This window comes from Aulonocara stuartgranti, assembly GCF_965226115.1.
Source record: "Aulonocara stuartgranti genome assembly, chromosome: 16".
Classification (NCBI taxonomy): Eukaryota; Metazoa; Chordata; class Actinopteri; order Cichliformes; family Cichlidae; genus Aulonocara; species Aulonocara stuartgranti.
Genome location: NC_138952.1, coordinates 7,832,797 through 7,858,696, shown reverse-complemented (window position 1 = coordinate 7,858,696; position 25,900 = coordinate 7,832,797). Strand labels below are relative to the sequence as shown.

Here is a 25,900-nt window from a genome sequence, read left to right as displayed (position 1 = left end):
AGGTGTCTCTAAATAATGGGTGAAGGAGAAAAGTGGGCCCTAAGCTGTTTTTTAAATGCAAAGTGGAGGACCGGCAATTCTCTTTTCATACTCTGCCTCTCTTTACCACAGTTGAGTCCATTGTTGTTGCATTAAAAGCCTTTTTTTCTTTTTCTTTTTTGTGGTTTTGTCATTCTGACAAAAAAAGAGAAAAAAGTAAAAGAAAAAAACCCCACAACTAGCCACACAAATAACACTGGTGGGAACTGTGTGACGCAAATCCATAAAACTCTCCAGCTTTTCACTTGCTTTTTTAAGATATCTATTATTTTGTCCAGAAGGATGGCAGCCAGCTTGTTTTTTTTTTTCCTCCATCATCTAACAATTTGCAGCAATTTGCAAGAACCACAAAAATACCTCTATAACCAAAAATCGGACCCTTCTCTTAAATATCCATCTGTGCAAAAAGCCAAATAAAAGTTTTCAAAATTCAGATACATGAAGAAAAAAAATACCTGGGAAAAGACATCATCTCATTCTTCATGTGTGTTTTCACAGACATGACTGATGTGTCGATTTTTTGTTGTTTCCAAGGACACATAGTCGCTTTTAAAGGATTCTGACAGATTTCGGTTTCTCCTACAATAAAGTGGATATATATTATAGTTCTTGGCATGTTAATAATCCAGCTAGTCATTCTGATGTATGGTTATTGGTGTGTGTAGGTAGTAGCAACTATTGTCCCTGTTACAGACTGCAACTTAGTGTATGTGATAAAATGCAAATAATAAAGCTGACTTTAGAGTGGTTTTGGCTTTGGCTTAAATTCTATGAATTTTCTCAAATGCTTTCCAATGCTGTTAACATTAATGTAGGAATCAGGTTTTCAAAAAGGAGAATGTGTGCATGAAGAAACAAACAAACAAAACCCCCAAAATGAAACAATATAACTCATTCTGTTCTTCCCCATTTTAAGGAGAATGGGCTACAACTAAATTTCAGACTGCAGGACCTTCTGCTATTCCTGGTAACTGTTAGAGTTTGCCCCCTCCTACTTCTGTGTCAACACAGCTGAAACAAGAGACATTTTTTTTAGTTCTTAGAACTCCATTTTTATTATTCCCTTAGAGTAATTACTTTCCCGTCATAAGCATGACATAGGTGTACTGTGACCAGTCCAAAATTAGCAATGTACACTGCAGCTTTTAGCATTTTCATTAACACTGGAACAAAACACAGGGAAATGAATCAAGGGAAGGCTTTACTGAGCCCGTAGCCAATGAGAGAAGCACTATGCATGTGATTTTTCACTCATCAGAAAAGTATTATCTTGCAATTCCTTTCAGCTTGCAAAGCCACAGTGAAGCAACACAGAGAGAAAATGAAAGCAGGATTGGAAGAAAGTAAAACATGAGGTGACATTGAATTATTAGCGACTGGCTGGCTGTTATATCTGATCAGAGTTCCTATTAGCAGCTCAAATGCAAAAAAGAAAAAAAAAGAAGGTATTCAACTCCTGAAGGACCCCCCTTATGGGTATTTGTGCCCACCAAAATTCTTTGGTCTGGACTAAAGTGTTTTAAGATGCTGACTGATATGCTGGCTCTCTAAGCCATTATGTGCTGTTGTGACGAGCCGTTCTTATGCTGACTGTTAAGACCGAAAACAAAGCAGTTCACTGGGATTTGAGACAACTCTGTTTTTCTTCATTTTTATGTGTTTTTCCTCTGTGTGCTGTTTCAAAGACTGGCAGCTTATACACTGGAAATCGTTTGTCCTATGGTGATCATTTTATGTTCTGGACTGATGATTTGTTCAGGTGCACATGATACACTGACTATAATGACTGTATAAATAAATGTTTTTAGTGATTGACCTTGATAGTCATAAAAAGCGTTATAGGCAGAACATCTTAACTATTTTTGCTTTGCTTTAAAGAGAATACATGCAGTCAGCCAACTGTGAACGGGAGCAGTGGAGCAGTCTTGGCAGTGAAACCATACAGTGTGGCCAATCCCTCTTTAGTTTCACTGCAATCTTAGAACAAACTGACTCATTTGACATTGGCTGATCTCACGCTGTGCAGCCTCCTTTAACCACACACACAATACAGGCTGACTGAGAGGTTGACCTCTCATTGCGACCCTGTAGCCAGCTCAGACTCTGTGCAGTCAGTGGGGTGTATAGACTCAGCACCTGGCCAGACAGAGTGTTCCCCTCGGCTTTGTTAATGGAGCCGTTGCTGTCTGTGACTGGGACTAGAGGCGAGCGTTAGGAGAAAAGGATGCCTACCCTATTGTGATTAAGAGGTGTGCTTGCACATGCTGTGATCCGGTGGCCCGGGAAACTGTAATTCACACTAATGGAGAAAATGTCCTGGACACTGCTGCTGCTGCTTCAGTGGCCTCAGAGACAGTTACTGAGAGAGGGAAGAACAAAAAAGAACAGGTTGCAAGGGAACTCGTGAGCATAGGTGGACAAAGAAAAGGAAATGTGAAGGAGGCAAAGAAGAGGGGGAAGGTGAGAAGACAGGGCCGGTTGTGTAAATGACAAATGGATTTAAAGTGGATCACGTGGAAGATGATGATGTGTGAGATGAAATGAAGTGAAAAGAAGATGTGTTAGTATGTTCAGGAGTGTGAGGAAAGGGACAGTTTTTTATCAATTGCTATGACTTATAGCAACGATAATGTGAAAACACTGTTAGTTTTGAATAATGATGAACTCACAGAAAAAAACTTTGTCTGCAAACAGAAGTTTTTCATTTACTGCTTAGTGTCCAGCTAATTTTTAGCCTCCCATAAAGATAATTTTGTTACAGAGATTTGCAGAAGGAATGCTTTTGCATCAGCGACTTTGCTTTTTTTCTTTGTGCTACTTATAATTTGCCCTTTCACCCTGAAAAACTGTAATAAGAAGGAATTCTTCACAAGCGCTCATACGTGACAACCAAGGAGTGACATTCGTCTCACTTTTACCATAAAACTTGTGCATCATGTTTGGATAACCTATGAACCAATGCAACTAATGGTGTTTTTCCTTGGAATGACATTCCTATCTGACTCATCAAGTGTCACATGTAGCACCAACATTAGTGAAAATTCACTTTTTTATTTGCCTCTTATGTGATAATAACTGCAGAGAAAAAAATAAAACAAAGGTGATCTAAGGAGCTTGGAGAGAGGCTTCATCAGTTCCTGAGGTCACCGGTGCCCAGAAAGGAAGAAGTCTCTTGGATGCGAGGTGAAACATCTTCACAAAATTTAAAGAAGTCCAGTCGTTTTCTTTCTAAGCTCCTTAGACTGCCATGACTGGATGACTGAGAACCTACACAGACAAGCAAAGGTCTGCTTCCTGTGGGGTTATAAAGTATGCGTGTTAACCTTTGGGCTTCCAAGGTGCGGCCTTATGTTGAGAGAAATAATGTTTGTATCAGATATATAAAATAAAATATGTGAAAATATAAGCAAAACCAAATATTTAGTTACTGTTAAATGTTGACTTTGGATTATCTTATTTTTGTCTTTGTGGGTAAATTAAATGGATTCAACAAAAGGGAAAAAAGGCATAACAAAACAGAATATTGGGAGAAGAGACTGAAAGATGCTGCTAAATTAGGTTTATTCTTAATATGATTTGAATGCAAGATATCATTTTGTATAAATGGGTATATAAATATCAATTATATAAATGGGTAAATAAATGTTCAGCCCATTTCTGCATTGGGTTGGTGTCAGGTTGGCTGGCAGTGCTTGAGTTTTGCATCACATTTTTCCATCTTTTGGGCTGAATTTGCATTCAGCACATGCTGTTCAATCTCAAATCGAATGGACAGAGAGGAAGAGCTGCTATTTTTTGAACATTGCATAATCAGAAGCACTGCAAAGTGTCCCAGCCTGTGTGCTGACTTACACTCACCACCTTCCTGTCATAAGCTTGTCTCTGTATCCCGAGGCGACCGGTGCCCTGAATTAGCTGAAGCTGACACATGTTCCATCCTCGAAAGGATTAAAAGGCAATTACAGAGTTTGAGTCATCAGTTGTGACACAGACAAGGGGACAGGCTGCAGTCGAACCCGAGATAGCAGGAATTAGGAAGAGGAAACAGTCAGACCTTCTACTTGTGTGTGTGATAACAGGGTAGCTTGTGAGTGAATGGGTAGTTGCAGGTAAAGCACACATCTCAGTCACCACTAATACCTGATATTTTATTGAATGCAGTGTTGGATGTAGATGTGTGTTTTTTCTTCACTGGCTTAAAAAAGCCCTAAAATTTTAAAATCACCCCAGGCAACTTTTTCTCCGCTCTAATTGAGATGCAGTAAATTTGCCTGAGCTGCTCAAACCATAATTGTGGTGCTGGGCATGTGGACCAATCTCACTTGAGAGTGAACCAGAGGATTGTCTTCTGAACAACAGAGGCACCAAAAGAAGTAATTACAACAACAAATGTCCTGGGAGACGCACACTCTCTCATGCAAACTCTTTCTTTCTTGCGTATTCTCTCCCAGCAAACATGGTTTAAATATCATGGAATGATGGCAAAAACTGCACTGTAGGTGAGCAGATGTTAGCTGATTTTGGCATTTCCACAGACAACAGTGGTCACGTCAGACTGTTTCTTACAAAGCAAGGATTGTTGTTTAAATTGTTGCCATAAAGAAGACAAACTCAAGAGTCTACATTGTGGAAATTGTATCTCTTTGTCTTTTGCCTGGTTACATTTCTTGTCTGGAGTCAAGCGCTATATCCCCTTTTTCACTGTTTTAGTCAGCTGGCTCAGTGTGATAAGAAGTGGACTCCAGAGCACAGGTCACACATCTGAGTCCCTTTTCCTCTCTCATAAGCTGGAATGTTTTATATATGTCAAGTTAGGCTACATAACTGAAACTGGAGATACCTCCAATTTAATGTGTTAGTAATAAATGAAGCAACATACATAACTTGTTTTACTCTGGCTCTAGTCACACAGGTCTCGAGACCAGTCAGCAGCCACCTGGTAACAATCACTTGCTGGGAAAGATTTGCAATCCCAGACTGAATGATTGATAAAGAGCGACTGATTGTAAAGAGGTATATATTGCAGAGAAAACTTTCTTGCGATTGCTTTGGTAGCTAGACGGTTGCAACGGCCGCGATCTTTTTGTGAGTTTTTGCAGACATCTTCCATAGTGCAACACCAAAATGTAAGTAAAGTAAAACTAGTACCTTTTGAAATTTGTTACTTGAACGCATTGCACATTTCACAGTTTCACGACACCTGCAAGTATCTGCTGATAAGTTGCCATCTTCTGTATAAACTAGCAACACCTGTGCAACTGATTTCATTTGACAAAATACAGCAACCTGCTTGTGGAATATATATTTATCTCAAGTGATCAGAAGTTGCTAGGGGTCACCAAACAGTCTCTAGACCTATGTGACTGAGGCTTTAGGCCACATAGTTGATGCGTCATTGTTTAGAAATTTTCCTGTGTGCAACATGAGTGACATATTGCAAAGCCACAATACGAAGGGTACACATCAAGAAGAGATGATCAGCCAGTGCCTGATGTTGAAATATTTGCATGAGAAAGTGAAGCTGGGCTGTTAGCAGAACCTTATCTTTCTACTTTGTGTTGTCATGTCTGAGAGCAGTTGTCACCAGTGCAGGAAGCCTTTGTGTCAACCTGGACTTGGCTATCTGCGGATGTTGTCGAAGGTTGATCTGATATCCTCGTGTTGGTGTTGTTCCCAGATCATCATACTAAATGTTGTTCCAGGATCAACATTGCAAGTGACCAATCAGAATGTTGTGACGTCATACCTTTGCGACTTCGGGAAAAACCGGCGTAAAACAAAAAACTGTACTTAAGCTGCGTGAAACCGCCTCTGTCCGCCGATCAACGGACCCTGACCCTAAGCCTAACCGTAACCCTTTAATAAACAGTAAGCAGAATTGATATTGTCCTTGCAACATTGGAATTTCATAAATGCACGAATGGCTTGGGGCGCAAAGGAATAACGTCACAACAATGTGATTGGTCACTTGCAATGTTGAACCTGGAACAACATTTTCATGATGGTCTGGGAACAACACCAACACGAGGATATCAGATCATCCGTTGTCGAACGCTGTCAAACATTCCAGCAGTCTCATTTCTTTTTAACACCAAACTACAGAAATTAATTTTAGATTCCTTCCTTAATTTTGTTCTCATTAATATTGACTGGCTGGCTCCTGTCGGGCTTTTTCCTCAGCAATAGTTCATCAGCCCAGCTCAGATGAAGTGCAGGAGTATTTTCTGGCAAACAAGGTTTTCTGCACTTCCAGGACTTATAGTACGCACTGAGGGCAGTCGCAGATCGATTTCACTCTCTGGGCAAGATAATCAAAGCCTCATCTGAAAGGCCGGTGATATTGATAGCACTCTACTGATACATAGGTAGACCACTGCATCTATTTATCAACTCTCCGTTGTATGTTCACTGAACATGGATGAGAGGAAAGTGTACAGACCTGTACAGTGTGAAGTGCAGTGAACACTAAGACCAGGTAAAGGGTGTCACATGTGGTTGATGTGACATTTTGTAACAGAAGCAGAACTCTAAACGACTAAAAGAAAGATTTTCAGTTTATTTCAACCCGCTGTATTTTGTGGCTATTGAGTCATGCTAACATTGTTGTGAAAAACCGATCTCTGCAGCTGTTTTAGAAAACAACAGATTTCAGGACAAGAAGTTCAAGCTCCAAGCAGCAGTCGAAAAAAACCTGATAAATGCTCCCAGTCCTGCAACTGTGCCGATTCCTCTGTCTTCTGACTCACTGTAAATTTATTGTTCTTTTTTTGTTGTTCATGTTTTAATAGAGAGGAGTCCATTAAGTTTATAGTGATGGGTAATTCATGACATTTTATTATCAGGATGAAATGATTGCTTCTTTTTTTTTCTGACCTTTTGTCTTTTGTTATTATAAATCAAGTGCACCTGTTTTCTTTCATGCCAGCTTGCACCTCCCTAAAAAAGTATCAAAAAACAAAAAAGCTCACTCAATATTATCATATGAGCAGTACTGACACATTATCAATATTTCATTTCTAAATATCACAGTTACCGTCAATACATAATAATCGTAACACCCGTAGCTGAAACACAGAATTTTATGGAGAGTGACTTTCACCTTTGTCACAGTAATTAACTCGAGAGAAGAAAAACAACACAATTAAAGCCACACACACATACACGGTCTCTCTCTCTCTCTCTCTCTCTCTCTCTCACACACACACACACACACACACACACACACACACACACACACACACACACACACACACGCACTAGATTAAAAAATCACTGGTTAGGGCTTTGCTTGGCTTACCTAAAATGCACATCAGTTCTTCCTTTCTGCACGGATTTAGACGCCACCACAAACTGTAACCATACCGAACCCTTAAACACTGAGCATGCTGTGTTAATTCATCGAACCATCCACAGACTTAAAGAGTAAATCTCAGTTTGTGAAGTCTGCTAAAATACACAGCAGTACTGTAAATCCATTCTCTGCCATAGATTCCTGTCGAGAAATCTTGTACTAACCTTGATAGCGAGCTACAGTAAGTCACAAACATTTTTTTCTGTCAACCTTGGAGTTTTCACAGCTCACTTACTCAGACAGACATCTGTCACACTCTTTTTTTTGGCTTGTTTTTCAAGCTGCCATTTCATGATTCAAGATGTCACCGACATCCAAAGATGCAATTAACTGCAGTCATATCACGTAGTTGTCTTTGAAGTTAAATGGTGTTATTCGAGGCGGGGAACTCACTTGCTGTTCATAAACCCTATATGGAACATCGAAAACAACAGTGACTGTAATACAATAGCAAGTGTGTGTGCATATGTGAGTCTCCAGAGTCTGATACATCTTTTTCCTATTAAAACCACATCAGCGTGCCTCACTGTTGTACTGGGTGATGTGTTTATTCATTATGATTAACATGGGCACTATAGCTCACCGTGCTGCTGCTGTAAATATGAGACCATTAAATCAGGATTAATCTGTAGCGAAACATAGCCCCCCACAGTGCACTACTCACACCAGTTTGGGCAAAATTAGCTAAAAACTACAGCTGTTCTAGGAAACAGCTGAGCCTGAGCTCACACTCTGTGGGACTGATGATGATCTTGTGATTTGTTGACAATTACAGACACCGGGTCTTTATGTTAAACCACTGTGCTAGAAAGTAATAGAATAGAATATCTGTTTATTGTCATTGTACGTGTACAAAGAAGTTATCGGTGCTCCACGCCAACTGTGCAGGAATAAAATATAAATAGTAAAACAACAGGAGAAATGTATACAAAACAAGAGAAATGCACGCACTGGAGAACAAAGTGATTGGAAGTAGTGCAAAGAACTTGGTCTGGGTATAGAGTCTGTGTGTGAGTGGCCTGGGTGATGAGGGTTACTCAGACCATGGCTCAGATTGGCAAGGTGAGTGGGCAGGGGTGGGGTGTGGGGGGGGATAGTGTTTATTAACAACCAGCATTACCAGTATAACCAGTATTAGCTACAATGATTGCTGATGCAATGCATTTTTCTGCTTCAGAAGCTATTTTATGAAATCTGTAGTTTCTAAAATTAAGATGTCCATTGGTGGAGGATGCACAGATGCCCTGTGACAGCTGGGATAAACTCCAAAACCCTCATGATTCTGGATTGAATAAGGGGTTAAGAAAGTGGATGGATGGAAATAAAGTGAAACTTAGCACAAACACTGCTGGAGACATTTGGAGCATTAGATGGTGAGAAGGGGTTCACCTTGAAGAAGTTGGCAGTTAATCACAGGACTGCAACAGACAGACAGACGATCATTCACGCCTACAGATAATTTAGAATCACCCGTTAACCTAACAAGCATCTGTTTGGGCTGTGAGAGGAAGCCAGAGGGAGCTTCATGCAAGGGACTCAGCTGGCCCATCCATTCAAACCAAAGACCTTTGTGCTATGAAGTGACACTGCACCCCTGTATGGATGGATGGATGGATGGATGGATGGATGGACTTTAAAGCTTTTTTTTTAATTCTACAAAGACTTTTCTTTAAAAAGTGACCTCGTGTGGGAGAATGAATTGTGACTGCTTTCTTTCTGCAGTGCAGATAGAAATAATGTACAGTGGAAGTGAGAAAACAGAACCTCTGAAGAAAGAGTCAGGCCATCAGACAGTGATACTCACTCGTAACACTAGCTATTAGTAGGTGTTCTTTTGAAAGCATGGTCTCCTCATAAAGGACTGCGAACACAGGAAGTTTTACATCTTTTTAAATCTTATCCCACACCATAAATGTGTAGCAGCAACCCAAAGTGTATTATTTGTATTCTTTTATTTTTTCTTGCTATGTGTTTTGGGGTCATAACACTGCCAAAATGCAGCTTACCCTGGTACCGTGTGTTGCCACCAGACGTATCTAGAAGTATCGATTTTAGCGTTGTGTCATCACATTTGGCTTTTACTTTAAAAGTGTCCATATCTGGATGAGAGGTTGCTAAAATGCTGACTAATAGTAGCAAGGTGCATACATGAATTGAGTGGGTAGATAATGTTAATAAAAAATGCTCCAAAAAACACCAATAATCAAAAGGTCCCTTTCAATTACTCCAATTAGCTGATGAGATCCACAGCTAAGCTAACTATAAACATGCTTATTCCTGCTCTGAAGTTGGACATTTTAATGCTGCAGTCTATGGGGACCGACTCAGTTTAGGGAGCCTTTATGAAATCTGACAAACAATGCCTGATAGGTAAATATGGTTGCGTGAGCTGTTTGACAAGACAATGAAGGACAATGTTGTTTGCTGTGTAGGATGCTTGATAGTTGTTCCACACCCTAAACAGGTCACAGTGCTTCCCATAGAATTGCATCTGTAGCTGTAGAGGATTGTGTATACACAGCACATATGTGTGAGCGTGAAAGGATGTGTGCCCAGGATTCTTTAACCTCCTAGGACCTGCGTCCACATATGTGGACATCACATTTTGGGTTATTTAGATGAAAATACTCAATTTTGCCCTACATGGGCCTGATATCCACTTACGAGGACATCATACTGCTACTGTTCTATCAAAATTTTAAACGAGTATCCTCATATGTGGCTCTCATTCTTCTTAAAAACAAAAATAAGGTAAAAAAGAAATCTGGTAATTCTTTGTTTTTACATTCATCGGGCCCCAATATGCTCAAATATCAAAGAGAAATTAAAAATGCATGTCGTGGAAGAGTTCGGGTCTTAGGAGGTTAAATTAATTAACAAATACCATGTATACTTGTGGCCTCTGCTTTCCTCCTGTAGACAAACACCACTTTCATTGTCTGCTCTGTCTTCTGTTCTGCAGTCTCAGTGAGCTCCAGTTCAAAATGAACCTCCACCTTCCAGAACACGGACTAACATTGACAGCTGCAGTCCGAGACAATAAAGCTGGAGTTTGTTGAACCACAGGATCACAGAGGGTCGTCCTAACAGTGACCTGACCAGTCTGTTCATAGAGACACCCTAGGCAGGAAGGGCCAGAAAAATGTCTGGGCTTTTCTAGGCTCTGTTCTATTTTCACACAATGGAAAACATTAAAATGTATTTTATACTTTTTAAGTCAGCTGTGCATTATGTTAAAATATATATTCAAGATTTTCTACATTTAGGACAACAGGTAGTTAATGGTTTCATTTACGGCAGCAGAGAGACATGGTTCCAGGGTCTGGAAGGATGATGATAACAGTTTAAGCTAATTAAAAATACCCTAAAAGGGTAATTGCTATATTCCACTGTAGGCATTGTCTTTATTTTTATTGTGACGGGATATTTTTGTCTTTGTGTGGCAAAGCGGGCCGTTGCCCTTTTTATTCTGTTGTCAAGACATTGGCCATCGTAATCGCCAAGCCGAGAGCCACTGTAAACATCACTGAGGGTGAGATCATCAAATCAGTTGCCGCTGCACACCTCTTCATCCAACTCCCAACTGTGCTGTCCTTCCCTCTCCACCTCTCCACCCCTCCATCCCCACTAATTCCCTCTCAACTAGCAATTTTATAGCTCAGTGCCTGCTGAATCCTCCAATGTGACCCTATAGGTATAAAAACCACACAGTGCCACTTTTCAACCACACGAAGAGACAATTTCCTGCCTGCTCCAGACGCATTCAGCTACTTGTCGACGAGCTTCTCTTCCTATTGCTGCTTAATTCAGGCTCTCCTTTCAATTTTTATTTCTCCCGATAAATGAGATTTTGTTTCTGAATTGGGAGGAAATGGCTGGAGTCTTATCCACAGCCCGGAGTGTAATGTGCCTAGGAATGTAGTCAGCTGTGTCTAATTGTGTTGAGATTGGAGATTTGACTGCTGGGGACTGACAAAGGCTTTAGTGTCCACCATGTAAATGAACAAAAAAATTGCATTTAAATGTGTGCGGAAAATTCAAAGCAAAAGGTGATTAATAGAATTAGCTTTATTGTCCTGTGTCCTTCACGTACTATAGGTGGTTTGAGCTTAGATTTATCCACTATAGCGCTCTAATCCAGATGAATGCATTTCATTTAATCCTCTCCAGGCCTTTGTTTGTCTAATAAAATCAGTCATTGCTCTCTTTTTGCGCATCACTGACTTCAGTGATTAGAATTAGCCAGGAAGAACATTAAATGTCTTTTGGCAAAATTCACACAATATAAAAGTATATTATAAATCTCCAAGCTAATGTGCCCCGCAGTAGACTATTCCCATCTCTAAAGAAAATGACTGTTATTACAGGATGTCAAATGTCTCCTTCATAGATTTAATTATATTTCACTTCTGATACACTGATGTTTTTCTTACTGTAAACACGCCGGGGAGGATGTACAGCAGTGTGTGAAACTGTTGTCATCATAGCTGTAAAACAGGATCAAATATGAAAAAGTGCATACACACAGAAGGAAACAATTTGTATCAATGAAACAGGCGTAACTCTACAACACCTTTCTGCGATAGATTCGGTCTAAAAGAAACTCTGATGATTGTGATAAAATCTAAAAGATCATCCAGGAAGAGATTATTAGCAATTCTGTGGAATCTAAATGAAATCCAGTGATGTGTTGCGAGAACAGGTACAATGACATCTTGTTGATGTTCACTCTTGTCATCCTCACATTTGAATGTACCATCATGTTGGTTTTTACCACCATTTAATTTAGGACAAGGGCTCAGAGATTGTCAGATTACAGAGAGATCCTACAACAAACCTGGAAAGGCAAGATGTTCTGGAAAAAATGCTGAAGAAGTCTGTGGTTGCTTTGGTTCCCTTTTGCAATTTCTTAGATCTCTATATAGGTTCTTTCTGAGGAGCAACACCTATTGTTCAGGTTTAAGTCTACAGCAAGGCTAACGTGACTGCAGTGATAATCCAGCTGGCCTGCAACAGCGCTGTGTGGTGACCATAAACTAGGTGTAAGCGTCTGAACAAAGGGGACGTCTGAGTGAAACATCTACAGTTTTCAGGTGAACAGTTGAAGCAACTGGACGTGGGAGTAAATGGGAACTACTCATGACCAATGCTCAGCTGCACACTGATGCTCAATGAACAAAATCCTCCACAAGCAGACAGCGTTATAGAAGGCAAAGCATCTAATAGTCTAAATGATTAGAAGCCTAATTTGTGTTAAATATTGCAACCACACATAGAGAGACATTGACTTACTGCTCAGCCCAAAAAGTTTGAGATCCTCCTGGTTTACAATATATCTGTCAGACTGAGTGATTCATAGTTTTGTGCTATTGTTTTTATAAAGCCTAAATTTGAAATTAGATGAAATCCTATCAATTATTAACAGCATCTCAACTGGTGAGAGTCATTGTTGTTTACCGTTCATAAAGACAAATGTCAAAGGAACGCAGCAGCTAATTACAGTTTACTGTGTGACTTGGCGAATAATAGCACATCTGCTAAAAAAATGACAAAAAAATGCAGTGAGTAATCTCTGCTGTTTTCTCTTGTTGTACACCAACAAACAAAAACCACATCACAAAAACCTTCAAAATAAATCCATTATTTTGCTTCTACTTTCTCACTTTGAATAATTTAGACAGTATGGTACAAAACAACAACAAAAGGCATTTTAATTTCTGCCCAGTATTTTATACGTAAAGGTGGGGCAAAGTCAAAGCTAAACAACAACCAACTTAAACTACCATTCACATGATGTGACATGAAATGATTGTAAATGCGGCGTAGTAGTGAACATGCCTTACATGTGTAAGATCCGCAGCTGGAGACCGGGGCAGGCAGAAGCCCACCCTCAGGGGATCACAGGCTAGTGTACTCCTTGATCCCACTCGCGGATAAATGGGAGGGTTTGCATCAGCAGAGGCATGCGGTGTAAAATCAGTGCCAAATCAAACCGCAGATCCATCTGCTGTGCCAACTCCTCGGGAATAAAAAAACAGCTGAAAAGATTGATCACTTGAATCACTTGAATCATATTCTATAATTCAAGTTTCAGTGAATACAGTATAAAGAAATACTCTACCTGGACTTCCTGCTACATAATACATGGTTTAGTGCTAAGGAAGTATCATTAATAGCCAAATATGAACAAAGTGTAATGAAACTGTCTCCTATTAATCGATGTAATTAAACGGGATATGCAGGGGGTTGATGTCACACAGGGTGATGTTAGGGATAGATCGAGGCAGGTGATCCTCTGTGGTGACCACTAAGGGGAGAAGCCAAAAAAAGAAGAAAGAAAACGTATCTCTGTATGCTGGAGTGAGCATTGTCAAGGTTCATTATTGACAGGATTGAATTATTCAGACTTTCGTAGGTTTTGGAAGACAACCAGTGGAGAACTTGATGTGCCTGAACTCCTGTATATACACAAGAGTAACCATTTTTAAAAATAGATTTCTTCCACTTCATCATTAATGATTTCACTTTGCTGGAGCTGTTTAATTCTTTAATTGAACGCTTATGAAGGCCAAGTCAGTTTGGAGCTACACTGCTGTAACTGATGACTTGGCTGTGTTGGTTTCATACGCAGAGTCATCTATTTGCATTCGTTTTTAATGTGCCAGAGACTGTTACATGCAGGCCACTGAGGAAGATGCACAAGACTGTAGTTTCTTTAATTTAATGTCAGTTTACTGCAGTGACGCGAAGAAGAACAGAAAAGACCATTCAACATTGCATTCAGTAGTATTTGGTTTCACAACTGAAATTAAAGGCATTTTTTGCTAATTGCAAGCCTTGTGTATGTTTGCGTGTTTTTGTTTTTTAATGTGTTTGGAACAGTTATGTACAAGTCACAGTGAATTAAATCAGTTGGGAGAATACATAGTGTAAAGTTAACAAAAGATCATATACATTAAAGCTCTAAAGCTCATTAGTGTGTGGAATGTAACATTGTTTTTCTATTAAAAAGCAGCATATATTAATGAATGCATTGGGAGTTTTATGTTTATATTCATTGACTGACATTCTGGCTTTTTGAATTTAAGCAGACACTCGATTCTATTGATGCCATACTACAACTGAGCATTTTAAATGAATAGATTTTATACGTAGCTACAGAAACAGCTTCACAAAGGCTTTATTAATTGTTAAGACTTCTATTTCACCTATCCACGCAGCCTTGTTGGAAGGAAAATAATCAAACTGGTGAAAACTGTGAGAGTGGTTCTTGAAATACGAGGTGATAAACAAAAATGACTTTCACAAAAGATTTCTTTACAAAAACTGTCCTTCCACAGTGTGGTTTAGTTCTGTTCTTTTTTCCTTTTACCAGTAGTGCACTATAATGTGGAAACTGTTCATGGTTCTTTTGAAACGTCATCACTAGTACAGAAAATGTTTGCTGAATATTATATATGAATCATGAGGATACAAACAACATTCTTTTTAGCACTTTTCTTGCTTCGCCAGGAACTAATTTGACTCTATTCTGCTTCTGTAAACTCAGCACTTGGCTGTGCGAGTCATCAACCCTGTATACGTGAAACCAATATAGTGGGGATGGTGACTAATTGAGAATTATCTTGCACGGACCAAAGGCCAATGGCAGCGTCCTTGAGGGCAGGGCTAATAATGCTGAATACAATAAGATGACAACATGTATAAGCTAGCCGTTTCCTGTTGCCCGTTGGATCAATTTGAGATGTTAAGCCTCGGGACCCCAGCATGGCTTTGGCGGTAGCTGTCAGTGATTCACGAGGCAGTGAGAAATGGTATTTCATGGGCAAACAAAAATAAACCTGTTCAGATGACGTTATTTTTTTTCTCTCGCACCGACCTGCTGTTATTGTTAAAATGGCTCAGCCTCTGCTGAAATGCTGCTTGTCATTTGTCACACTATCGCCAAGGTCAGAGTCCAGGCGAGAGTAAGCTCACAGCTCTATAAATAGCCTGACTCCTCTGACAGAACCGCATGTGCAGACACACATCTGTGCGCAGTAAAGCCTGTAAAAATTAGCTTATTAGCAGGAGTTTGATGAAGCTGGCAGGGGTCTTAATCAAATGTCTCAGAGGAGGCATTAGCATTCTAATATTACGTATTGTCTCATCATCAGGCTCAAAACTACAATGTTTGCCTCGAACAAGGTGTGTGTATTAACTGAGCAGGTGTTGGGACATAGCTTCTATTTGCATACCTTGAAAGCTTGAATTCTGGTGTATTACTGAGATGTCTTGAGGCTTTCGAGCGCAGCAAAGCCAACTACAAAGGGCACACTCTGCAACAGCTGGAAGAATACTGAACATATAAATGCAGGACTGCTAAAACACAGTGATAACCTGTGGTGTTTGTTCATGTTTTTGTATTACACATTGATATTTTTTATCTCCAACTCAGAGGAAGGAAGGCTGGGAGCAACAGCAGGGTTACACTATCACTCTTATTTAAGTTTTTTTTCCTTGTGGACGTCTTGACTGCTTCTAAACAAGCTTTATACCTGGGTCATAAGACCCTAACAAACAAAATATGGGGCAGGGAGTATTCTTCTATTGGACGTCGGTGTTGGTAATGCGGATAGGGAGTCTAAAATTGTGGATATATTTAACTTAAAACACATGACTATGCAAGTCACAGGTTTGGCATTTGGCAAATGAAGAACAAACATACTAAGCAAATACAATGAGCTAAGTGAGAAGTAAGTAAGTGGTGTGGAGTTCTCTCATATTATAGGACAGAGAACATAGTTGAAAAAAGTCTGTCTGTAGCCCCATATGAAGTGGGAAACCTGCCCATCTCAGTATAGTTGGAGATGAAGGCAGGGAGAAGGATCTCAAAGACTCCTACATGAAAATCAATATGATAGTGGCAAGGATAGTAACTGTCCTGTCCCTCAGTCTCACCAGGAAACATATTATCCACTTTCAGTGCTGCCCTGATATATTCAGCTGAGTTGTTGCTGACATTCAATGTGGGCATTTCCCCTTTTTTCGACTGCTCCTATGGTTCGCCATAGCAGATCATCTGCCTTCATCTCAGCCTATCTCGTGAATTCTCCTCTGTCACACAAATCTTCTGCGTGCCCTTTGTGTGTCCTCCTCCTTTGCTTTCAACCAAGACTAGCACAGTTTCCATCAGCACCCTGCTGGCCAGCAGCACCAAAAGCGTTTGCCAAATCACAAAGACTGCGGTTTCCATATCAGATAAGTCGGGATTTGGGTTAACAGGGAAGATTTTGCCTTTAATGACACAACTCTCCACATTTATCTGGGTTTGGGCCCAGCATCACTAGCAGTTCATTGGCTTCTACATATACAGTACAATATCTACATATCCATCCATCCATCCATCCATCCTCATCCGCTTTGTCCGGGGCCGGGTCGCGGGGGCAGCAGCCTAAGCAAAGAGGCCCAGACCTCCCTCTCCCCAGCCACCTCCTCCAGCTTATCCGGGGGAATACCAAGGCGTTCCCAGGCCAGCCGAGAGATATAATCTCTCCAGCGTGTCCTGGGTCTGCCCCGGGGCCTCCTCCCGGTGGGACATGCCTGGAACACCTCACCCAGGAGGCGCCCAGGGGGCATCCTTGTCAGATGCCCGAACCACCTCAGCTGGCTCCTTTCGATGTGGAGCAGCAGCTGCTCTACTCTGAGCCCCTCCCGGATGGCCGAACTTCTCACCCTATCTCTAAGGGAGAGGCCATCCACCCTTCGGAGGAAGCTCATTTCTGCCGCTTGTATCCGCGATCTCGTTCTTTCGGTCACTACCCACAGCTCGTGGCCATAGGTGAGGGTAGGGACGTAGATCGACCGGTAAATTGAGAGCTTCGCTTTTACACTCAGCTCCCTCTTCACCACGACGAACCGGTGCAGCGTCCGCATTACTGCAGCTGCAGCCCCAATCCGTCTGTCGATCTCCGGCTCCCTTCTCCCATCACTCGCGAACAAGACCCCGAGATACTTGAACTCCTCCACTTGGGGCAGGAACTCATCCCCGACCCGGAGTGGGCACTCCACCCTTTTCCGGCTGAGAACCATGGCCTCAGATTTGGAGGTGCTGATCCTAATTCCCGCTGCTTCACACTCGGCTGCGAACCGTTCCAGTGCGAGCTGGAGGCTCTCACCCGATGAAGCCAACAGAACCACATCATCTGCAAAAATCAGAGATGAGATTCTGAGGCCACCAAAGCGAAAGCCCTCCGCCACTTGGCTGCGCCTAGAAATCCTGTCCATAAAAATTATGAACAGAACCGGAGACAAAGGGCAGACCTGGCGAAGCCCATCACCCACCGGGAACGAGTCCGACTTATTGCCGGCAATGCGAACCAAGCTCTTGCAACGGTTGTATAGGGATCGAATGGCCCGTAGCAATGGGCCAGACACCCCATATTCCCGCAACACCTCCCACAGGACACCCCGAGGGACACGGTCGAATGCCTTCTCCGAGTCCACAAAACACATGTAGACTGGTTGGGCAAACTCCCATGCACCCTCAAGTATCCTGGAGAGGATAAAGAGCTGGTCCAGTGTTCCGCGACCAGGACGAAAACCGCATTGTTCCTCCTGTATCCGAGGTTCGACTAACGGACGAACTCTCCTTTCCAGCACCCTGGCATAGACTTTCCCAGGGAGGCTGAGGAGTGTGATCCCCCTGTAGTTGGAACACACCCTCCGGTCCCCTTTCTTAAAGATGGGGACCACCACCCCGGTTCTGCCAGTCCACAGGTACTGCCCCTGATCTCCACGCAACATTGCAGAGGCGTGTCAACCAGGACAGCCCTACAACGTCCAGAGCCTTCAGGAACTCGGGGCGGACCTCATCAAAACCAGGGGCTCTGCCACCAAGGAGTTGTTTAACTGCTATCTACATATCATTGTTAGATATTCAATTTTCTTCATCATCTAACTCCTGTATCAACAGCAGGAATTAGATGGCATTTCCTTCAGTCGCTGTGGTAGGATTTGTTTGTCCTGTGCTGGTGTAATGTCAGAACTGAATAAACACTTTTAAACCTAATTTTGGTGCAAACCACCAAACACCTTAGCTGTTGTAAGGTGTTAGCTGTGGGGTGGCTATAGCTCAGGTGGCAGAGCCACTAATCAAAAGGTCGGTGGTTCGATCCCAGGCTGCCTCCTGGCTGTGTGCCAAATATCCTTGGGCAAGATACTAACCCCATGTTTGCCTCCTGGTGGTGGTCAGAGGGCCTGGTGGCGCCAGTGTCCGGCAGCCTCGCCTCTGTCAGTGCGCCCCAGGGCAGCTGTGGCTACAATGTAGCTTGCCATTGCCAGTGTGTGAATGAATGGGTGAATGACTGAATGTAGTGTGAAGCGCTTTGATTAAAGCGCTACACAAATGCAGGCCATTTACCATCTGTAATCAGGTTTGACTGCTGACTGATTCTTCACGTGCAGTTTTTTCCAGTTGGTAGCTTTCTCCACTCTTACTTAAGGCGTGGCCTTAGCCCAAACAAACTGCCTGGAGAGGTTACCAAGATGGCTGCTGAGTGCCAAGAACTGCTTCCACAAGGATCTTATCATAAAAAGTGTCATTGTAACAATGTTAACAGCACAAAACCAAATGCAGACTCACTGCTGCTTCTCTGTTGTGCTCTCCTGCTTCTGTCATAACAATCCACTGTTATTTATACAGTAAGTTAAGGCTCCTCATGCAATTACAAAGACAGGTGATGTGATTATAGAAAATCCTCTGTTAGTGCACAGCTAAGGCAGGACTGCAGAGGGAGAGGTGTTAGGGTGGTGTGTGATCATCTGCTTTGGTGCTTTAACGCACACACGGCCTTGAAAACAGTGTGGAATAAAATCAGTGCAGTACAGAGATTGTGATGAGGCACTCCACTGATGTTGCACACGGAGACCAATTTACTAATCATGGGAGGCAACACTCACAGAGCTTTGTGAAGCGAGAGAAAATAATTCTGATGGTGTCAGCATCTTTTCTTTTTTCATATTTTTGTGCAGTGCTATCCACACTAAGGAATAAAAGTCAACATAATCTCAGAGCAGATGCTATGTCCCCCATAAGAGAAGCTGCAGGAAAACATAACTAGAAGATAACCCAGTGCTGAGTTACTTTTTATCAGTCTGCACTCACCCTGAACGCTGCAGTGTTTCCAGCAGTTGGACCCCTCAGGTCCTGCTGGAATTCATGCATGGAATAACATCATCAGCAGCGTTATCTCAGCTATGCCTCCAATGCTTCCCTAACATCCCATGTGACAGATTATTTTTCGTGGTCTACTCGACCTGATGAATAATTGACTGTATTTATTGAGTGTGATGGTGTTTGTTCCAAAGAGAGGCAGCTAGAATTACAGTCGAGTCAGTTTAATTAAAAGAGGATTCAGATCATTGTTCTTGTTCAATAAATAAATAAATAACAAGTCGAGGAAGTCAAATAAAAGGTATGAATTTATGCGTGTGCAGGCATGCGGGCATGCGGGGTGTGTTTTTGTTCTGTGAGAACAGATTCGAACATCCATTCATGAATTTTGTCGTCCCATTGTATGAGTTGTGAGATATATATTTTACACGCACAGTATAAGTAATCATAACTACTACACAGACCACTTCAGCAGTTCTCATGGAAATTTTCAATTTGTACATCGTTATGTATTGAGTAAATATCACCTGCTGCTAATCTAATAAACCAACTTATTTTCATAACTGTTGAAGATTTGCTCAAAATTCTATAAAGAATTGGATTCTTCATGGAAGCTGAACTGCAGATGACAAAGCTGAAAGACAAAGTTAAAGCCTTCTCACTAAACCCACTGTACACATTTTACCGCTTGGGCTGAGCTGTCCCTCTGATGTATTCATGTCTAATCTCATCCACGTCACTTCCAATAGAAATCTTCATCTTCAGCTCTACCGCCTGTCTTTTTGTCAGTGTCACCATCCCCAAAACATACAACATAGCAGGTCTCACTACTATCTTATCATTTTTTTCTTCCACTCTTCCTCTATCCTTCTGTCACAAATCACCCTTGACAGTCATCTCCACCCACTCCACCCTGCTTGCACCCTCTTTTTCACCTCTCTTATAGATTGTCTGTTGCTTTGGATGGTTGAGTCCAGGTACAGTGAAATCATCGACCTTCACTTTTTCTACTCCGTGCAGCTTCACTGTTCGCTCTATTATTCACACACATCTATTCTGCCTCACTTCTACTAACGTTCAATCCTCTTCTTTCCAGAGTACACCTTCATAGCTGCCTTCACTTTTTCTTTACTAATCCACTGCACTTCATGAATCACCAACTTTCCTCAGTCTGTCCTTCTTTCTCTCCCCTTTTCTTCATTTATCAGCTCCTCAAAGTTTTTCTTAGTATATATCTATCTAATCACTCTAACCTGCTGCACATCCTCTCCAGCTCAAACTCTCTGCCTAGCCAATCGATACAAGTCCTTTTCTTCTCTAGTGTTCAGTTTCACATACAGCTCACTGCCACCTCTTTCTTTGTTGTATGCCTGGCCTCTCAGTACTCCTGTCTGCTTTCAGTCATCTCCATGACTATCCCACTTTTTCTTTGCTGACTTCACTCACTGAATACTTTCCTGCACTTCATCATCCCACCTCCAAGTCTCATTGTCTTCTTTCCTCTCTCCAGAGGATACACTGAATACCTTCTTGGCAATTTTTCCAATCACTTCAGCTGTACTCTCATGTTCATCTGGTAACGCTTCCCCGCCACCCTGTCTCAGCTCCTCTGAACTCTGTGCAACATTTTTCACTCCTCAACTTCCACCATTTCATCCCTGCTTCTGTCGTCACTCGCTCACTCCACTTGATGTTCAGTCATCTTACAGACTACGATCCAATGCTGCCTAGCTACATTCTCCCCTGACACCAACTTGCAGTCTATTTCTTTCAGACTGAACCTTCTGCAAAAGATGTAGTCCACCTGTGTACACCCTCCTCACCCTGTGTTCCTCCCTCTTTCTGAAATATGTGTTAACCACAAGCATTTCCATCCTTTTCACAAAATCCACTACCATGAAACCTGCTGAATTTCTCTCTAACACCATGCCTACCTATCACCTCCTCATCACTTCTGTTTCCTTCACTTACATGTCCACTGAAATCTGCTCATACCACCACTCTCTCCCTAGAGAGGAGACTCTTCGCCCAGCTTATCTGGAATTCCTATTTTTTCATCTAACTGACATGGAACATATATAGGGCCTACCGATGACAACATTTAACACCACCCCTTCAATTTCCAGCTTTGAACCCACGATCTTGTCTGACACCCTCTTCACCTCCACAACACTGTTCATATATTCTTCCTTTATTTCTCTTCCTAAACCACATCCACACCATAGTATAACAGCTTGAACACACCTCCGTTGCTCCTGGCCTTGTTTCATTTCCACCTGGTCTCCTGCACACACAGTATGTCTAACTTCATTCTCTCCATCATATCAGTCAGCTGTCTCCTTTTAACAATCGTAGCTCTACATTTAAAGCCAATATTCCCACCTCCACACTCCTGACATTAATTCGCTCTCGCAGCCTCCAAACACGCCTCCCCCTCTCCCCTTCTTTTGTCTTCGGCGAACCACCGGCACCCTGTCGGTCAGCAGCACTGGAGGTGGTTGTTGTTAACCCGGGCCCCAACTGATCTGTTATGGAAATCTCATTCTTGGTGTTTGATTCGGCAAAGATTTTATCTGGGCTTGTGACCGACAATAGAAATATACTGGCTTGTGCTTCCCCCCATGGCTGGCTTATATAATTTGTATTCATTAATAGATTTGCCTATTTTATCCACTTTAGCTCAACTGTATCTTCCCACAATCAACAGGAGAGCCTCAGTGTAACTGCTGGTTATGATCAATAACACAGAGATCAAAACATCCCAACAGAGAGAGATTCGTGTGATGTGAACTGTTGCCTGCTGATACCTGCATCATTTTCCTGAGTGTTCCTCACATGATCCTTTCTGATTTGTTATAGTGTAAAAGATGCTGACATCCTTATAATGGTTTAATAGCTCTAAAACAAGAGGGTAGTTAATTCTTGTTAATTGATAAATGATTTAATATAATAATTGTGTTCATTGATTAGAAACTGAGATTATTCTCAACCATCTTATTTTATCTCAAGACTTTAACATGTGTGCAAAAACAATTGCCATTGTACCTGCAAAAATCAAAGACGTTAGCACACAGAGAAGCCAGCAATGACAGGCACTGTAAAGACTGAGCGGAAGACAGGACTTCTTATACACCGAGGGCTAAATAGGGAAACAGGTGAAAGCAACCACACATACACACATATAATGAAGGAACTAAAACAAACAGACATGAGCTAAAAAAACAAAACAAAACAGGATGCAGAACTGAAGCTCATTACTAGAAAAAAAAACAAAAAGTAAAATCAAAAATTCAGAGAGGTCATTATAAATAAATAAAATAAAATATAAAACATTTGTAATAATAACAAATTTTTAAAAGGAGCCCAAATTCAAATATATTCACAAAGAATTCAAAGCAACAATCATGACTTTGCCTCCTATGTCCAATTCCATTTCTGTTATTTCCAGTTCCAAGTAAATGAGCAAAACCTAAAGTAAAATATCAGAATAATTTAGATAGAGAACACAGTGAGAGCTCAGCATCTTACTTTGACTTATTCTCAGTCAGTAGCTAACACTTTTCATACTTTTGTTACTTTTACAATATGCAATGATACAATCGCTGTGAATATGAGACTCTATTTAAGGCTCACAGCAGGCATCTTGGAAATCACACTTTAAATATGGAAAATCATGTGGCCCGTACCATAACTGCCTGACACAAATCCTGGTATGATGTAAATATGCGAAAGACTGTTAGAGGAGAAAAGGAGATACTTTCTTGGGTCTTTGTCCTTGTCCCTTTACTTTCAGGAAAAAAAAAGAAAAAAGAGGGCTTTCTTCTTAATACAGCCCAGCCTTTCAGGAGGCTATTTATAAGCCCGCGTGTCCCTCTGTTGCACAGATACACACTTTTTATGTGAAATAAATGAACACATTCTGAAAACGAACAATGTCCTGGCAGAAAGTCAAAGATGAAAAAAAATAGGCAGGAGACAAGAAGAATATGCCTCGAGGTAAACTAGTTAGAGTAATGTCACTGGAGTATATGAAATACCTCATTTTACCTTTAATTAGGTTGTCGCTCAGGTAGTACCCTCTAAAGTATTGCTGTATACTTGACAAATGTATTTATTTGTACAATCACCAAAAGAAGCATAAACTTGGATACCTATGAATTAATTTCTTTTTTCTCACTTGACAGACATCTGAATATCACTAAGATAGAAAAAGCCACTTTCAGAGCTTTTTCTATCCTAGATCTCCCCCAACAACCAGATTAGAATCACCAATTAACCTGACATGAGTCTCTTTGGACTGTGGGTTACAGCTGGGTTTTATTCTAGCCATGTTACAAATATTCACATTTTCCAAAACTAGAAACCCTTACCTTCCCAAAGAAGTCCCATACAGTCCCTATAAAAAGGTGACAAATTGAATCTAACCCTGAGTGCGTTCATAAGTTCCTAGCTACTTTAAACTCTAAATTTATATTTTTTTTATTATGTTTTTGTTCTGTGCTAAACACAGACTTTCTCCTGATATTGTATTTTAAAAAATACAAGTAACGATACAAATTTGGTAACGTGGACACACCTTTTAGCTCTCAAAGGTACTTTGAAGTGCAGTAATCATCCCCCAGGTGTATACGTTGCAATGATTTTTGTGTTGTGTTGGATGCGGGATAAATGTGGCATATAAAGAAAGATGAAACTTAAAACCATTTATATTTTATCATGTTTAATACGAGAGAGCAAAAATGCAATTTGTGGTGTAGTGTAATTATTAAAGCCATAAAATAATGACTGCACTGGTTATTGGTTGGATTTTAATAAAACAGAGAAGAGAGGCCCCAGCCTGCCCTCCAATCAGCAGAGATTTATTGTCACGGTCTGGCTGGCAGACCGTGGGGAGATGGGGAAATAGGACCCAAACGCCGGACTCTTCAGTGCAACAGTGTTTATTTACAAGGTGGTGAAGTAAACAACAATAAATCCCCAGTTTCCCAGACTCCCGTGTAGTGTCTTCTTCCCAAAAGTCCCCGTGTAGTGCTCTCTGCCCCAGTGTCCCTGCACTCCCCGTGCTTACTGCTCCTTCTCGTCCCACACTCCTCCTGAGAGGAAAACAATAGAGGCAGCCGTTAACACTTATCCCAGCAGGCATACACTCACACTTGACTTGTTTGAAGACTGACGTGTAGTCAAACGCAATAATCCCGCGTCGGTGGAAGCTCCATCGCTCATCTAAATAGCTCCCCCGACGAGCCCAGATGAGGAGCAGGTGTGCGGCCAGGACTTCGGGTGTGGCCAGCCCTCAAGTTAGACCACGCCCCCAGGGCTGAAGGTGCCTGTAACTTGGCCACAGCAGAAAGGCAAAACACACACACACACACATACCTGCCTACATACAGATGTGCATAGGGGCAGTGCAGACAACACACCAAATAATAATAATAATAATAATAATAATAATAATAACAACAACAATAACAATAATAGTCACAGTCCCCACTGCCCACGGACCCCGAGTCCCCAGAGCCGGGTCCGTGACATTTATTGAGAAATGTATTATTTCTGATGAGGGTGTAACGACTGTGATAAAGCCCAGTTGCTGTCTTATTCCCCCTGGTAGGCTAAACATTTATCGGGCCCTTCCACTGTTTCCACAGTAATGGTAATGGAGAGACTCAGCAGGTCCGAATTCTCTTAGTGGTTCTATCATCGCTTGTAATGAAGTTAATAAATTGAAAATGATGATCCAAGAGTAGCTAAATAGGAAATTGGGGGAGAAAATGAGATAGGGAAAACGTGCAAAAGAGAGGGTGAAAGAATCTCACGCACTGTGGCACAAGGGCAATTTGGAGTTACTGTCAGTCTTCAAGGACATGTCAGCCTTTTGTGGTACTAATGAAATGAGCAACAGCCCAAGTCCTGATATTAGATGAGTCTTATGAGTCCAGAGGGGGCTGTGAATAATGTAACAGCACATGTATGTAATGGTTACAGTGAACTGCTTCAGTGTTTAGGAAGTCCGTGTTCACTTGATACTCAGCGTAGGAAAAATTAAGTGTAAATCTGCCAAAATTCGACTAGATTTGGGTTGTTGTTGAAAACTCTGTGGTACCTTGTGTTCTACGAATAAAAACCTGGAGGTGCTTCAGTCATAATTGACTCATCAGTCAATATATGAGAGTCATGACTCAGATTAAGTGAGTTACAGCACTTTTAACCATGTCATGTCAAGTGCTTAGAAAATGGATTTCAGACTAAATCTGAGACAGTTGCAGCTTCTCTTTTTTTCTTTTTTTTTTTTTTTGGAGCAAAATTTGGCTCAGATTGGCAATCATTTTAGACCACTTTCCCTCCAGCCAATCAGA

General features: G+C 41.4%; 1 protein-coding gene across 3 annotated transcripts in view; it reads left to right on the top strand.

Annotated features, from left to right (window-relative positions):
• The window catches only part of dpp10 (dipeptidyl peptidase like 10), a 269,569-nt gene that overhangs the window by 123,870 nt on the left and 119,799 nt on the right, over positions 1-25,900 (top strand). The window lies entirely within an intron of this gene.